The sequence below is a fragment of the Otolemur garnettii genome, unplaced genomic scaffold (genome assembly GCF_000181295.1).
Source record: "Otolemur garnettii isolate 467f Iridium unplaced genomic scaffold, OtoGar3 scaffold00017, whole genome shotgun sequence".
Taxonomy (NCBI): Eukaryota; Metazoa; Chordata; class Mammalia; order Primates; family Galagidae; genus Otolemur; species Otolemur garnettii.
Genome location: NW_003852412.1, coordinates 29,615,527 through 29,631,708, shown reverse-complemented (window position 1 = coordinate 29,631,708; position 16,182 = coordinate 29,615,527).

Below are 16,182 nucleotides of genomic sequence, written 5' to 3'. Positions count from 1 at the left end.
TTCTTGGCATCTTACTTGACCAAGAATTACTTAGTTTATTATCTATCTCCTCCCCAAGATTGTAGACAGAGTGAGGCAGGAACCTTGGATTCTTCCCTGATGTGTCCTGGTGCCTAAAACAGTGCATGGTACATAAGCTACTTAATAACACTGTGTCAAATGAATTAACGGAAGTTGGCCTTTTCCTTGGCCTAAATTAAGTCTTCAGCAAAACTCACCTGTACCAGCTCCTGTCCATCCTGTCCCTCTCTCCCCTCCTGGCACTGTCCCTTCTGCCCTACCAGCTGCAGCTCAGTGCAGACCATGTGCAGTTTCCCGACTGCTTTGCTCTCTCTCCCTGGAGGCCTTTGTACACATCTCTCTGCATAGATTTCCTCTCCTGTCCCCCTGGTTCCTTTGCCTGGGAAACTTCTCTTTGTTCTTTAGGTCACAGTTTAAAAATCTGTTATTTCAGGGAGCCTTATCTAGCCTGCAAAATAAAGCCAGACAGGCCCTTAGCACCCTGTGGTTTCTATTAAGCAGCACTTACCCACTGGACTCTCACTGACACAAGGCAGTGATGGTTACTGAAGGCACAGCGGTGTTTGTGAAATTATACATCGGCCGTTGGGCTTCAGATAGTCACTCATAAAGGAACTAATCTGTACTCTTAGTGCTGGTGTAAGAATAAGAAAAGTAACCAGGATGTGATGTAAGAAAAGTCACAGCAAGGTGAGAAAAATAACATATCTCTAAACTTACTGCTCCGCCTCACCGAGTGGTAGCATCACTCCAGTTACCATTAAAACAAAACAAGCCTGGTGTCCGTGTGAAATGCTAATGCACATTGTTCCACAGAAAGCTGTTTGTCATTCAGGTCTCAGGAACAATGTCACTTTCTTAGAAAGGACATCATGGACCAACCCTGAGTAAAGTACACGTCTAGCTCTTTGCGATTGTCTTAATTGTTTCTGTGTTCACTTGCTTATTTTTGGTTATGTCTTTTAAATGACGATTTCCATAAAAGCAGGAATATCATTTGTCTTGTTCAGTGCTGAGTATCCTCAGACTCAGATGAGTCCTTGGCATTCAGAAAATGATCAATACATCTTTTTAATGAATATGAAGTCAGGGACCACAAAACTACATTCCCATCTTGGCCAGTGGGGACTTTCACTGGCACTGGTTGCCCAGAGCTGAAAGCCCCTTGCATTTGACCCATGGCTCACAGGTACTAGTAGGCTCCCCTCATCAACTAGCAAGTCCCATCTGGTGGCAAGCTACTGACTTCGTTCAAGTCAGTGAGCTATTTTATAATTAGTTTATGCTATATTTTCGGAGTATTACTATTAGGGTACCAATAATAAAAGTAAGAAAAATTGATATCTTCTAAGTTGTGTTCTAAAAATTTGTGATGTTTTTCTTCTGGTTTGATACATTTATATAAATATCTAAGGTTAAATTTTTTTATATATATTAGAAAATCTAGTCAAAATACATCATCAACCTATTGACTTAAGAAAACATTAATGTTGGTTTGCTTAGATAAATCTGAAGTTAATAGAAAGGGTTAATTAAGGAGGAAAGCATTTAAATTCATTAAAGACTGAATATAAAATATTTAAATACATATGTGCTTTGCCAAAATCTTAGAGGACCACACACTCTATTTCGGACCAATCACAAGGGCTGCACATAGCCACACCACACCCAGTCTGTGGGGTCGCTAGTCTGGGTCACTTTCCCTATTTTGATTGACAGAAAAGAGAAGATTAATGAGATTACTAATCATGAAGTAGAAACAAGAGGGGAAGGAGGAGGGAGAGAGGAAGAGAGAAAATGAAATGATATTACCAGATCATCAGGTCAAAGAAAGTTCCCAATATTAAACTACTAATTCCAACTAGAGTGGGGACCCCATAAAACTAGAACCCAGGTGGCAGCAGACGCACCTGCCATCACCCAGGCCCCCTTGCAGGAGGGGGGCAAGCTGCCAGTAGGGCTACAGAGGAGGAAAGATGATCACAGCACCCAGCATAGGTCCTTGTTCACAGTTACTCAACAAGTACCTGTTTATTGATCATTTCATTAATTGATTGCCTATGCAAATTGGAAAGCATCTTTCATAGCAGTAATTGGAACTACAAGTGTGGTCCAAGAAGAATCAGAACTAGAATTCTTTTAATTAGACAGGACCAGACATAGAAAGGACAAAAGCAGCAAGTTTGGGAGCCCAAAGGGGTTTGGGGGGACCTCAGACTCCCTCTGTGCATCAGCTCTGTTTTGTACAAGGCAGGGGATGCTTTCTCTAGATTCTCTGAAGGGTATCTTCATGAAATTTAAAGTAAAACCTCCGGGTTCAAAACCCATGTGTCACTTGGTAGGTATATGACTTAAACAAACAAGTTTATCTCTCTGACATTTAGATTCCCAAATAATAGAATAATGAAAATAATAAGCCAAATGCATAACAGGATTTTTTTTTTTTTTGAGACAGAGTCTCACCATGTCACCCTCAGTAGAGTGCTATGGTGTCATAGCTCACAGCAACCTCCAACTCTTGGGCTTAAGCCATTCTCTTGGCTCAGCCTCCCAAGTAGGTGGGACTACAGGCACCCACAACAGCGCCTGTCACTGTCCCTTTGGTTGCAGTTGTTATTGGTATTTAGCAGGCCGGGGCCAGGCTCAAACCCACCACCTTCAGTGTATGTGGCCGGCGCCCTACTCACTGAGCTACGAGTGCCAAGCCCATGACAGGATTTTTGATGTTCAAAAGAATGACTTATAAAAACACCTCCATACAGCATAAATTATTATCACATATACCAAAGAGATACCAATATCTTCTAGATACTGTCATCATATCTATCTGCTTGAGACACATTTTTCATAGCTTCTGGTATTAGATTTGAGGGTATTCCAGCTGGGCCACTATAGTATCTATTTTTACTCCAAATGTTAAACCTTCAAATTCTAATTAAATTCCTTGTAAATACCTTTATACTGGTGAATATTCTTGTACAGTTTGCAAATTGTTCACATTATATTTCATAGTACAAAAACCTTTTACATTCATGAGGTCTGTTCCCCAGATCCTTGCAAAATCTTACAGCTGTGAATGATTTGATAGTGGACAATTTTTGCTCCTCCATGTGGAACGTCATGCCCAGTTTAACACCGCCCTCTTCCTGGCTCTGGGCAGTAGGTCTGTGTTGCTTTTGGGGACCACCGAGAATCTTTCAAACATCTTTCCTGTATTTGGAGAGTTTCAACCTTTGTAGTCACTTCACCACAAAGCAGAAATTAGAAAGGCACATTCCTAGCCTGTTGATGTCTACTCCACAGGTAGGATGTCAGATCTACCAATAAGAAATGCCCATCTGCGACATGGATTTCACAAGAGAACGCTGGATTCATAAGCAGGAACCACCTAAATTTCATCTGCTAGTAAGGATAGTGGGATATGTGCCCAGAATCTGGGGGAAGTGGTGGTGGAAATTTTGATATCCATTAGTCAGACTCGGTAGAAGAAGTTCCAGTGTTTGTGTCCAGAAATGACAGCAGTGGAGCTTCTGCTGGAGCAAGCCAGCGTGTAAGCATTGTTCCTGGGTACATGGCTGCTAGGCCTGATGCCCTGGCTCTCTCAAATAATCGTGAATACACAATATCCTACAGTAAATTTCTTTTCTGCTTAAACTAACTAGAGATGGATCTGTTGTTTGCAACTCAGAATACTGATTAATATATCTCAGAATTATTGTTCTCCCCCTGTATTTTAATTTATTCTAAAATATCAAGACATGCACAAAGGCCATTTCTTTCTTATTCCTGGAACTTTTCTACATACATCAACCCTAGAAGTAGCAGTTGCCCTTCTTTTAGTGGAAAATTGTTCACACTTTAGACAAACCACATATCACCACACACCTGGGGCCAATATTGAATGATTCAGAATGTCATATTCAATAACCCCAACAATCTAGACTACTCATATAATACCTATGATTAAGTTTATTAATTTCTTGAAAATCTGCATTCATGAATGAGCGCAAGAAGTTTGGGTCTTGAATGATCCAGCTTTCTGCAACACTATTCAAATCAACCCCATGATGGCCAAGGTTACTCTTCAATTGAATCTCTTGATTTAAATAGTTAAGAGACATTTTTCTTCAATTTTTTCCAAAATAAAGATAATTATAAATGCAATCATTAAGAAAAGACATCTGTATGGAGAACTGAAATTGTTTGCTCTGGTGGCCTTTGGATGGTCTGTCAAGCCAGAGAGCAATCCTGGGGCACAGACCTTCAGACCCCACCGAAGGACATACACCTGCAGGGTGTGCTGAAGCCCATGAGAGTTCATGAGAGCTGAGTGTTAAATTTTCAGGAATTTTGCAAACCTTTTGTTAGGTACTATTATTATTAAAAATTAAATTGTATAAAAACTATCTTCATTATATTAAAAACAATAGGCTCAAAATAATATGAAAGTAAAGGTAATACTACTCAAAAACACATCATTCCCTAATTATTTTGCTGCATTTACCATTATCTATGCTCTTGAGTTTATCTAGATCTATCACGTACGAATGTGGGAAAGCACCATGGCATAGTACACTGCTGCCCACCACTTACCAGCTGGACACTCCGTGGCCCGATGATGGAACATTAATGTTGACAACTGCAGATATGGGCGACCAACCAGGGCTTGATATGTTGTTTTGTTGTTTAGACTTAAGAAAGTGCTGTTGTGTTAATAACAGATAATGAAAATGAAAACACATTAATAATGCAGATTAAACTTGAAAGTGTGTCCTATGTGTAACTGTTACATTATGAATAACTTAGGGGAAAAACTTTAGGAGATATTCTTCCAATTTTCAAAAATTATTATCTGGCTTAGCAAAGAAGTCATTGATAAAGGAATGAACTTCTAACAAACGTCATTATCAATTCATTTTCATTTTATCTGTTAACATAAATGAAAATACAACTAACATTCACATCAGAACTATGATCTTTCATCAGTTGCAACCACAGGTTGGCTAGAAATATAGGAATTTGGCACAAAGCAATCTGTGAGAATCAACTGGCATGAGGAACTTACAATAAAGACTATTGTATGTTTTTTAATTTTTTAATTTTGTAATATACATTCTTCATAGAAAAAATTTTATAATACATTTTGTGTATGTATGTGATATATATGTGTATATATATACACACATACATATATATATACTTTTTTTTTTCTTAATAACTACACTACTGGGTAGTTATTCAGCAGGAAAACAGAAGAAGAAATTATATCTCCTAATCACGACTTTAAAAAATAAAAACAGAAAGAAGTAGAAGGAAAGAGGGAGGGCAGAGTTGAGGCATAAATTGAAGCAATAAATACAATTAATTCTTACATTTTGCAACTCTTCAAAGTTCTTAATACATTTCCACGTAGACTTTTCTGGTTTAAACTCTGTGCTTGTCTATCCTCTACCCTCTCCAAGCACATCTCATCCCAGTAAGAGAAGCACTCAGCCCAGGGGTGGCTCAGGCTTCTGCTCGGTCCCCTTCTCCATTCTGTTTGTCTTCTTTTATTACTAACCCAAGGACACTGTCCCTTCAGCCAGTAGGAGAAAAGACAAGGAGTTTGCTGAGCTGTTAGATTCCCTGCTGCACTCACCTCTCCTGACACCACTCTCAGAACCCTCTCAGAGCCCTCACTTCCTCAGCCACTTCTAATCTTCTCAAAATCCAACTGTTTATAAATATAACCATTAAACAATGGCCTCCTCAGTGCTGAACAACATATACACTCAGATCTTTCCAAAATTCCCACTCTTCTTGTCCCACCCCACTAGCAAGCCTGACCACCAGTGACCCCTTCCCTCTTCTCCCTTCTCCCTGCCAGATCCTCGACCCTTCCAGAACCTGCTTGCTGTATAGTTCCTACAACTGCCACCTAACTCACAGACTCAGTCCAAAAAGAGATAGCAGAAGAGGAAAACACTAGATCTATGCTTATGGTATTTACTCGCATTCTTGACCAACCTGAGGCATCACTGTAGCAGCCTAAGTTCCATTTTCCCGTCTCTCTTCTCTGCACACATGTTCTCCTGCACTCTAGCTTCCCATGCTGCTCATTAATCTGACTTCCAGGCTTTGGGAGGGCAAAGGCTAAGTCCATCTCGCTCTCCTCTGGCTCCTCACTTCCTGGCACAGAGTGGGGACTCCATAGACATTCACAAGCTGCTTATTAACCATCAATCAACCCACTCCCTGATCTCAGTTGTGAGCTCATCCAGCAAACCCTACTTCTCAGGGGCTCCACTATTTCCCATTCTGCCAGGTGATGGGCAGTGGCCAGACCAGCTCTCCAAACGGGAGCCAAAGTGAGACTGTACCCAGAATATAGTTTCCTTTTAACCCAAAGGAAAGAGCACTTCAGCTCTGTTCCTTTATACCAGGTGACACTTCCTGCTTTATATTACACATTCATAAGTGGACATGTCTCATGTCCCACACATTTCCATGAAAGGATTGACATTTATTTTTCTGACTTCTGTACACCTAATAAAGAAATGTACTCAATGCATTTTCCCAGTTGAGTACGCTTCCTTCCTACACACATGTACATATATATTATTTTCTTCCCAAAACATATGTACATGGGAGAGACCAATATTCATCTTCTAGGCAGTGCTTATGAACTGCTTACTCTAGGACCCAGGCAGTAGTTTGAGGGTTTTTTACATACTAATTCATTTAATTCTTACAGCAATCCTATGAGTTAAGATAATGTTACATCATGTCCATTCTACAGATGAAGAAACGAAGATTTTAAGTAATCTGTCCAAGGTTTAATAGCTTATACACAACAGGGCTGGAACTGAAGCCTATGGAGTTGGCAGTGACTGCATGGTAACAATGCTATTGATATTGTATCTGATCCTCACAACTATCTTATTGGGTAGGCAGAACCCATTTTTGCAAAGAAAAAGGAAATGAAGTCTAGGAAAATTAGTAACTTGCCCAAGATTTCACAGTGAGTAAGGAAAAACTTCAGTAATGGACTATAAATATTACAACCTCAAATTCAGTGTTAGGAATGTTCCCAACATGAGTCTTGATACTTGATTGGATTCATGCCCAGTGGTCAGACAATAGCGGCAAATAGCTTAAAAGAACATTCTTTTACTTTTCTAAGACCACCATTCAGAAAGTAATCTAGCAATATCTGTTAAAATTAAAATTGTACAATAATCCCATTTTATGAATCTATCCTACAGAATTTAAAGTACTAGAACATAAGATCATACAAGCAAGGATATCTATTTTGGCATTGGTAATAATGGCAAACATCTTAAATTGCCACTAAGAGTTAACCTTTCCAATCCAATTTTTGTGCCACCAGCACACTCCCCAGCACTTATTTTGGGGCGGCAGGAAAGAGGTTAGTGGATTACTTATAATTATCCTATAGCTTTAAAGGAGAAATATATGAATATAAACTCCCCTGATTACTTATTATCTATTTTAGGTTACATAAAGTAATTAAAGTGTTTTTGTCTGACATACAATCGGTAAGGGTTAAATAGTAAATATAGAATAGAAAAGAAATAGAAAATAACAATATCACAAATTGATTTTTTTAAAAGGTTAACAAGATAAAGAAAACTTCAGCTAGACTCATGAAGAAAAAAGAGGAAACACAAATCATTAAAATCAGAAATGAAAAAGGAGACAAAGCTACCAACCTTCTAAGAAATAAAAAGGCCTATAAGAGAGGACAAAAAATAATTGGCCAACAAGTGGAACAACCTAGAGGAAGATGAGCACATTCCCAGAAAGATACAAACTACTGAAACTGACTCATGAAGAAATAAAAAAAATCTGAGTAAACCTATAAAAAGGAAAGACAGACGTTGAATTGATAATTTAAAAGTTACCCACAAGGAAGGGCTCAGGCCCAGACGACATCACTATTACATCCAAGTAAACATTAGTAGAAGAATTAAACCAAATCTTTACAAACTCTTCCAAAACTTAGAAGAGGAAAAACATTCTCTAGATCATTATAAGAGAACTGTATTACACTGGTAACAAATCCAGACAAAAACATAATAAGAAATGAAAGCTATTAACCAAAATTCCTTATGAATATAAACACAAAAATCCTCAACAAATACTAGGAAATTCAATTGAATACAATAGATTAAAAAAGATTATACACTATGATCAACTACCTCAAGAGTAGAGAATTATTTTAATACATGAAAATCAAACTATGTACCTTACCATATTGGTAAAATAAAATATTAAAAAATACATTATTTGGCTAGGCACAGTAGCTCACACACCAAATCCTAGCACTCTGGGAGACCCAGGTGGGATGATTGGATATAATCCAGGATATAAGATCAACATACAAAAATAATTTATACATCTATATGCCAGCAAGGAACATTAGGAAAATAACTTTTTCAAATTCCATTTTCCAATTAGAAAACAATAACATTCAAAAAATAAAATAACCAGGAATACATTTAACAAGAGAATAACAAGACTTGCACACTGAATACTGTAACACATTATTAGAAGAAATTAAAGATGTAAATGAATGAAAAGACATCCCATGTTCATTGATCAGAAAATTTAATAATTTAAGTGATCTACAGAGTCAATGCAATCTCTATCAAAATCTCTCCTGTCTTTTTGCAGAAATTGGCAGGCTGATCCTAAATTTCAAGTCAAAGTGTGAGAACAGCAAAAACCATCTTTAAAAAGAACGAAGTACAAGAACTTTCAAAATTTACATTAAGCTCCTATTAATCAAAATAAGGTCACACTGGCATGAGGACAGACCCATAGATGAACAGGATAGAATTAAGAATTCAGAAATAAACCATTTGTGGTAATTTAGTTTTCAACAGGGGTGCCAACATGATTCAATAAGGAAAGAATGATCTTTTCAACAAACGGCTCTGAGATAATTTATAAAGAATTTTTGTAACTCAACAATAGCGCATGCAAAAGAATGAAGCTGGACCACCTGACTCACACTATACATAAATCTAACTCAAACTAGACCATCAGCTTAGATATAAGAGATAAAAGAACACAAAAGGTGGCATCATAGCTTTTAGGCAATGATTCTTTTTGGATAAGATATCAAAAACACAAGTGCCAAAACAAAAAATAAATTGATACTCAAAAATCTTTAAAATTTTGAGTTTCAAAGGACACCATTAAGAAAAGGAAAATAAGACACACAGAAAGATTAAAAAATACTTTCAAAATTATATATCATATATCTGATATATCTCTGGAATATATAAAGGAGCCCTACAACTCAATGACAAAAAGATAACCTAAGTAAAAGATGGACAAATGATTTTAGAAGTTTCCTCAAGAAAATATACAAATGGCCAATAGCATATGATAAGTTGTGCATCATTAGTCAGTGGGAAAATTTAAACCAATATCTCAGTGAGGTACCACTTTGTACCTACTAGGGTGTCTAAAACAAACAAAAAAGACAGATGATAGGACGTTTTGGTGAGGATATGGAGGAATTGGAGGCTTCATGCATTGCTGGTAGGACTGTAATATGGTACAGTTACTTAGAAAAACAGTTTTGCAGTTCCTCAAAATGTTAAATATGAGTTATCATATGGCCCAGAAATTCCACTCTAGGTATATGCTGAAGAAAATTAAAAACATGTTTAAGCAAAAACTTGTACACAAATGTTCGTAGCAGTATTAATCATAAGAGCCCAAAAGGGAAAAAAAATGAATGTTCATCAACTAATGAATGCATTGACAAAATATCGTATATTCATACAATGAAATATTATTCAGTCACAGAGAGGTAGATATAGGGAACAGAATAGAGAACCAAGAGATGAACCCACCTACTTATCAGCATTTAATCTTTGATAAGCCTATCAAAAACATTCACTGGAGGAACGATCCCTATTTCACAAATAGTGCTGGGAGAACTGGCCACATGTAGAAGACTGAAACCGGACCCCCACATGTCACCATTAACAAAAATTGATTCTCACTGGATAAAAGATTAAACTTAAGACATAAAACTATAAAAAATCCTAGAAGAGAGTTCAGGGAAAACACTTGAAGAAATCGGCCTGGGAGAATATTTTGTGAGAAAGACCCCTGGGCAATTGAAGCAACACCAAAAATATATTACTGGGATCTTATCAACTAAAAAGCTTTTGCACAGCCAAGAACACAGTAAGTAAAGCAAACAGGCAACATTCAGAATGGGAGAAGATTTCTGTAGGTTATGTTTCCAACAAAGGTCTGATAACTAGAATCCACAGAGAACTCAAACCAATCAATAAGAAAAGAACAAATAAGCCCATTTCTATGTGGGCAAGAGACTTGAACAGAAACTTCTCTGATGAAGACAGGAGCATGGCCTACAAACACATGAAAAAATGCTCATCAGCCTTAATCATCAGAAAAATGCAAATCAAAAGCACTTTGAGGTATCATTTAACTTTATAACATTAACCTACATAACAAAATCCCAAAACCCACTGCAGATGTGGGCAAGGATGTAAAGACAAGGGTGGGAATGCAAGCTAATACAATCTTTTTGGAAAGAAGTTTGGAGAACACTCAAGGAACTAAAAGTAGACCTACCATTTGATCCTGTAATTCCTCTACAGGAATATACCCAGATGATCAAAAACCATTTTACAACAAAGACATTTGCACCAGAATGTTTAATGCAGCCCAATTCATAATAGCCAAGACACGGAAACAGCCCAAGTGCCAATCAACCCATGAATGGATTAACAAATTGTGGTATATGTACACCATGGAATACTATGCAGCCATAAAAAGATGGGGACTTCACATCTTTTATGTTTACCTGGATGGAGCTGGAACATATTCTTCTTAGTAAAGTATCTCAAGGATGGAAAAAAGTATCCAATGTACTCAATACTACTATGAAATCAATATATAATCACCTATACACTCATACAGATGGCAAAACATAACTATAGTCCAGAAAGTAGAAAGGAAGAGGAGAGAGAGGAGAGGGGAGGGAGGATATGGGAGGAGAAAGGGCATTTGGGGGGACTTCACCTAATGTACATGATGCAATGGTACATTTCAAACCTACTAAGAAAGAGTATAATTGTGATGGATGTCTTAATCAGTTCAATGTAAGCATTTCACATTATATATCACATCAGTACACTGAACCCCATAAATGCATCAATGTACACAATTATGATTTAATAAAAACAAAAACAAAGAATAAAGCACTGATATTTGCCACAACATAGATGAACCTTGGATTCCACATGTGAGTGAAGCCAGACCCGAAGGCTGCACAGTGCGTGACTCCACTTGCATCCAATGTTGAGGGTGTGCAAATCCCTCAACAAACACAAATCCCTGTGTGCAGACAGAAAGTATTTTAGTGGGAGCCAGGCACTGAATAGAGGGGAATAGAGAATGACTGCTAACACGTATGAAGTTTCCTTTTGGGATGGTGAGATGTTCTAAAATTACACAGTAATGATGGTTGCACAACTCCATGAACATACAAAAGGTTATTTACACTGCAAAAGAGTGAATTGTATGGTATGTGAATTATAGCTCATAAAGCTATTGTTTCGGAACAAACATGGGGATGGGTGATGGATGCAAAAATCTAGACAGAGAGTCAGACAGAATGAACAATGTATGATAGCACAACAAAGTGACTATAATGAACAGTAAATTAGAGTATACTTTAACACAACTAAAAGAGTGAAATTGGAATGTTCCTAACACAAAAAAATGATAAAATCCTGAGGTGATGGATACCCCAATTACCCTGATGTGATTGCCCCACGTTACATGCCTGTATCAAAACATCACATCTGTACTACACGCATATAGCTGTACAAACATTGTGTATCCATAATAATTCAAAATAAATAAATAAATAAATAAAAACAGTTTCTCTGTCTAAAAAGTTAAAGAAAAAAGATGAAGCAGCAGACTAAACTATAATAGACAAAAGCAGTAAGTTAGTTATATGGTTATCTACTGGCCTAACAAAAATTTATTTTGCAGCCCCCCAAAATAAAATGTATAGAGTAATATGCATTTTATCCTGTTTTTGTGAAATACAGAACAAAAATCTGCAAATGTGTATACCTGCCTGGATGTGTTTGTATGAGGACAGGAAAGGGCTCGACCAGCAGCAGGACAGAACGTGGGTGTCCTTAAGATGGCCTTGTTAGCTTTGTCTTTGTACATCTGTTCATGGTTTCACTTTCTATAGCTTTGCACTGTTTAGCTTATTAAATATCTACTTCTGTAATTTAAAAATTTTCATGCAGACCAATTAATAGGGAGAAAGTAGCATTTTAAGGAGAGTCACCTACTATCCCCACAGGTAAGGCTTGTCCTGCCCACACTGGCTCCCCCAGGCAGGAAAAGGGGGGAAGGGCCCCAAGAGAAGGTGCTGACTCACAGCCTCCCAAGGACTTGGGCCAGTGAAGAATCAGGAGGTAAACGCCTGGATTGTGTCCTCTCTGAGTGGAACATGCTATGGTCATTTCACCAGCATATTTTCCATAGTGAAATTTTATGCTTTAAATTTTTTTCTTTTTAAACCTAAAGGAAGGCCTCCATCAGATTCCATCAGCTCCTAGACATTTGTCTTTTTCCAGCTGGAGCAAACCTGGCAAGCAAAACAACTAGCTTGAACTACTGAGGGTCACAAAATGCAAAATTAGTAGTGCCGCTAAGTCAATTTAAGCATTAAATCTTATAATCATTGTTATTAAGCTAACTGATGTGCAAAGTATGGTGTGAAATAAAAACTGGCACTTCTTCTGTACTCTTGTTACTGAGGACAGCACCACTCACATGCATCAGGGCTGAGGGTCACCTCCATGAAATACACATTTGTTAATTTCCCGTGTGTTTATCCACAGCCTCCACACCTGCTTGTGTACTAGATGCCAGTGCACACTGCTCATTAGTATTTTTGGCATGACAACTAGAAGCACCTTTCATAAAAAAACATGGCAAATGGGGTGTCACGAGTGTCATCAGATAATGCTGCCATGGGAAGGGGTGCTGTGGCAGAGCTGACATGCGTGGGACAGTAATAAGACTCTTGACTTCTCATTTCCTGTATAATTACTGTCACCCCCTCCCCACGTTAATCACATTATTGTAGATCCTTTAATATCATATCTGATGAGTAAAGAAATCTGGCCCTGAAAGCCAGGGAAGTGCTGGTGAGGGTGGCCTGGGGTGCAGTTATTCAAAACTGGTTAGGCAAGGATCCTCCCAGCATTTCAGATGGGCTAGAGAAGCAATCAAAGGCTGCTGCTGACAGACACAGATTGTAGGATTAAAAAGGAATAAAAGGCATTGGAATAAAATTTGCCATAAGTCTTCCCTGGATTAGTCTTTGCTTACAAATTAAAAATCCATGACCGACTCTTTCCATGTCTCTGCTCAGCTTGCTTGGTCTTAAGTCTTTCCGGCATGCAGACTTGATATGGGTGGCTGCCGAGGAGTGGGAGAGTCCTATTACATTGTAGTTGGCATTGTTAGGTTGGTTTTTGTATTGAGGTTTTGTTTTGTGTTTGTTTTTTGATTGGTAGATTTTTTTTTTGACTGATATTATGTTTCAAGAGCTGTGGTTCATTTCTTTTGTGTGATTTTTGCCCTGGGAAAACCAAAAGAGTAAATGATTATATATGGGACCAATGGAAGACTTCCTTGATCAAAATCTGTTCTTTAGATAAATGTTTATTATTACTGTCATGCCCTAAATCCACCTGCTTAAATAAAGAAAACATCAAAAATATAATCAGCTTATGGTATGTTTACAGGATGTGACATTTTTATTTTTATTTTTTATGCATGTATTTCTCTAAACACCAGAACCTGCACATAAGGTTTTTGAAAAGTAAACAAAGATTTTTAACATAATGCAACCAGGAAAAGTGAGAAGGCCAATTGTTGGCTAATCAGGCTGAAAATGATTAAATTCAGCTCTAATCTGAGGTTCCTTTATGAACAATGCTCAGTTTCACAATCCTAATGTGTAACCAGCCCTTGCTGTGGTGATGCTATGGGTGAGGCATCCCCCACAGCACCCCCGACACAGTGTAAGGGACAGCAGTGCCAACGCAGACATGAGCGGTACCACACCCCCATGCCAGTGAGTGTGTTTCCATCTTTGGAGAGTTTTCCAAGAGTTTTTCCAAATCTGTAGCATCTGTGGTCAAGATTAGGATAGCCTTCTCAAACATAGAGGATGTCCTTTTGGGAAACTTGCCAAACCCTATAGTCCCTCCAATTATCAAGCTGGAGGGATCCTAGAAGTCATCTGGTCCACCCTCCCTTTACAGAAGAGATCACCAGGACCTCTGGAAGTCACTTGGCTTACTGGTGATCACACAGGGGGGACAAAACCAGTCAAGACTCTGAAGCTCTTTGGTCCAAAGTGTTGGTTATGCAAAAGACTCTTGTAACCAGAGAATAAATTCTTGACCTTAACAGTTTTATAAACCTAGGCAGAGGGAAAAAAACATTAGCTATGAAAACATAAATCACAGTTAGCTACTTAAAAAAAAATTCAACATACAATGGAAGATGTGTCACAAGGTAACACATAAGAAATGTGCAAATGACTGGTGCAGATGATTTGATAACATACATAATACTTTAACAGTAAATGTGTAGAAAGTGTTCAGTAACAAATAATTTTCATGAATAAAATTGACAAAAAATATTTAGACACTTTTGCTGTAGGCAGCTCAAAGGCACCCTAAAAACTAGATATGGAGGGATTTTGACCCCCAGGAGGATCTTTGAGAAGGTCTCCAAGGAACTCCATTAACCCACCAAGCAGCACAACCAGATGGGGAATGATAAGCTTATGTATCTAGTCCATCATCATGTTTAATGTTTGGACTTGAAAAAGAGACATAATCAAGATCAGAGAGTGATTTGAAATATTTTATTTCTTCAATGCCAACATGCTTAATTATTTCTTCCTAATTGGAGCTCAGATTCATGGAGTTATTTAAAGAGTACTCATCTTCTAAATTACATGTAACTTTTTTTCCTCAAAAGTTTGTACCATTTTCTGAACATTCACATTACTCCTTTAAATTAGGCAAAAGAGATAGGATCACCCACCTCTTACTAAAGAGACCATGCGACTGGATGCACACGCATCATAGGCTGAGGAGGGATCAACTGAAACTCATACAAGAGAAACTTCTACTGGGTTCCTTTGAAACTGTAGTAGGAAAAAACTTCTACAGATACATTCCCTTCAGGTTCTTTTATTTATTTATTTTTGAGACAGAGTCTCACTTAGTCACCCTGGGAGAGTGCCATGGCATCATAGCTCAAAGCAACCTCAAACTCTTCGGCTCAAGCGATCCTCTTGCCTCAGCCTCGCAAATGGCTGGAATTACTGACACGAGTCATAAAAGCTCTGTTGATTTTTCTATTTTTAATAGAGATGCACTCTGGCCTCACACTCACTCAGACTGATCTTGAACTTGAACTCCTGGGCTCAAGTAATCCACTCGCTTCAGCCTCCCAGAGTGCTGGGATTACAGGTATAAGCCACTGCTCCTGGCGCCCCTTCTATTTTAACAATACTAATGCTGCCCAGGGCTCATACCTTGTGAGTTTGCCCCAAGCCCATCAATGCATAAGCTTGTAGGCTTCTTGGGAAAGTGTGTGCAGCAACAAACCTATAGCAGGTGACACTGTTGCTCTGATTGAATGTCTTCTCTGGGCCTCAGCAAGCAACTGCACAAGCTGGAAATTCAACCCTGAGAATGTGTGAGGTGGAGGTGGAGTATAACTCCTCACTGCTCAAATGCAGGCCACACCTCACACTGACTTCCTTCTCACAGCACAGCATGAAAAGGAAACAGAAAGAGTACGTTTACAGTGGGGAAACCTGCCCAATGCTGCCTCCGCCAGAACAATGAGTCATCGTAACAGTAAGTTCTACTATGTGATGAGGATGGCACTTTACCTCTGGGTAAAGTCTCTAAACCTCTATCTCCAGTCTATCTCAAGTCTACTCATGAGGAAAACACCAGATAAATCCCATTTGAGAAATATTCTACAAGATACTTGAGCAGTACTGCTGAAACTGTCAAAGTCATCAAAAACAATAAATCTGAG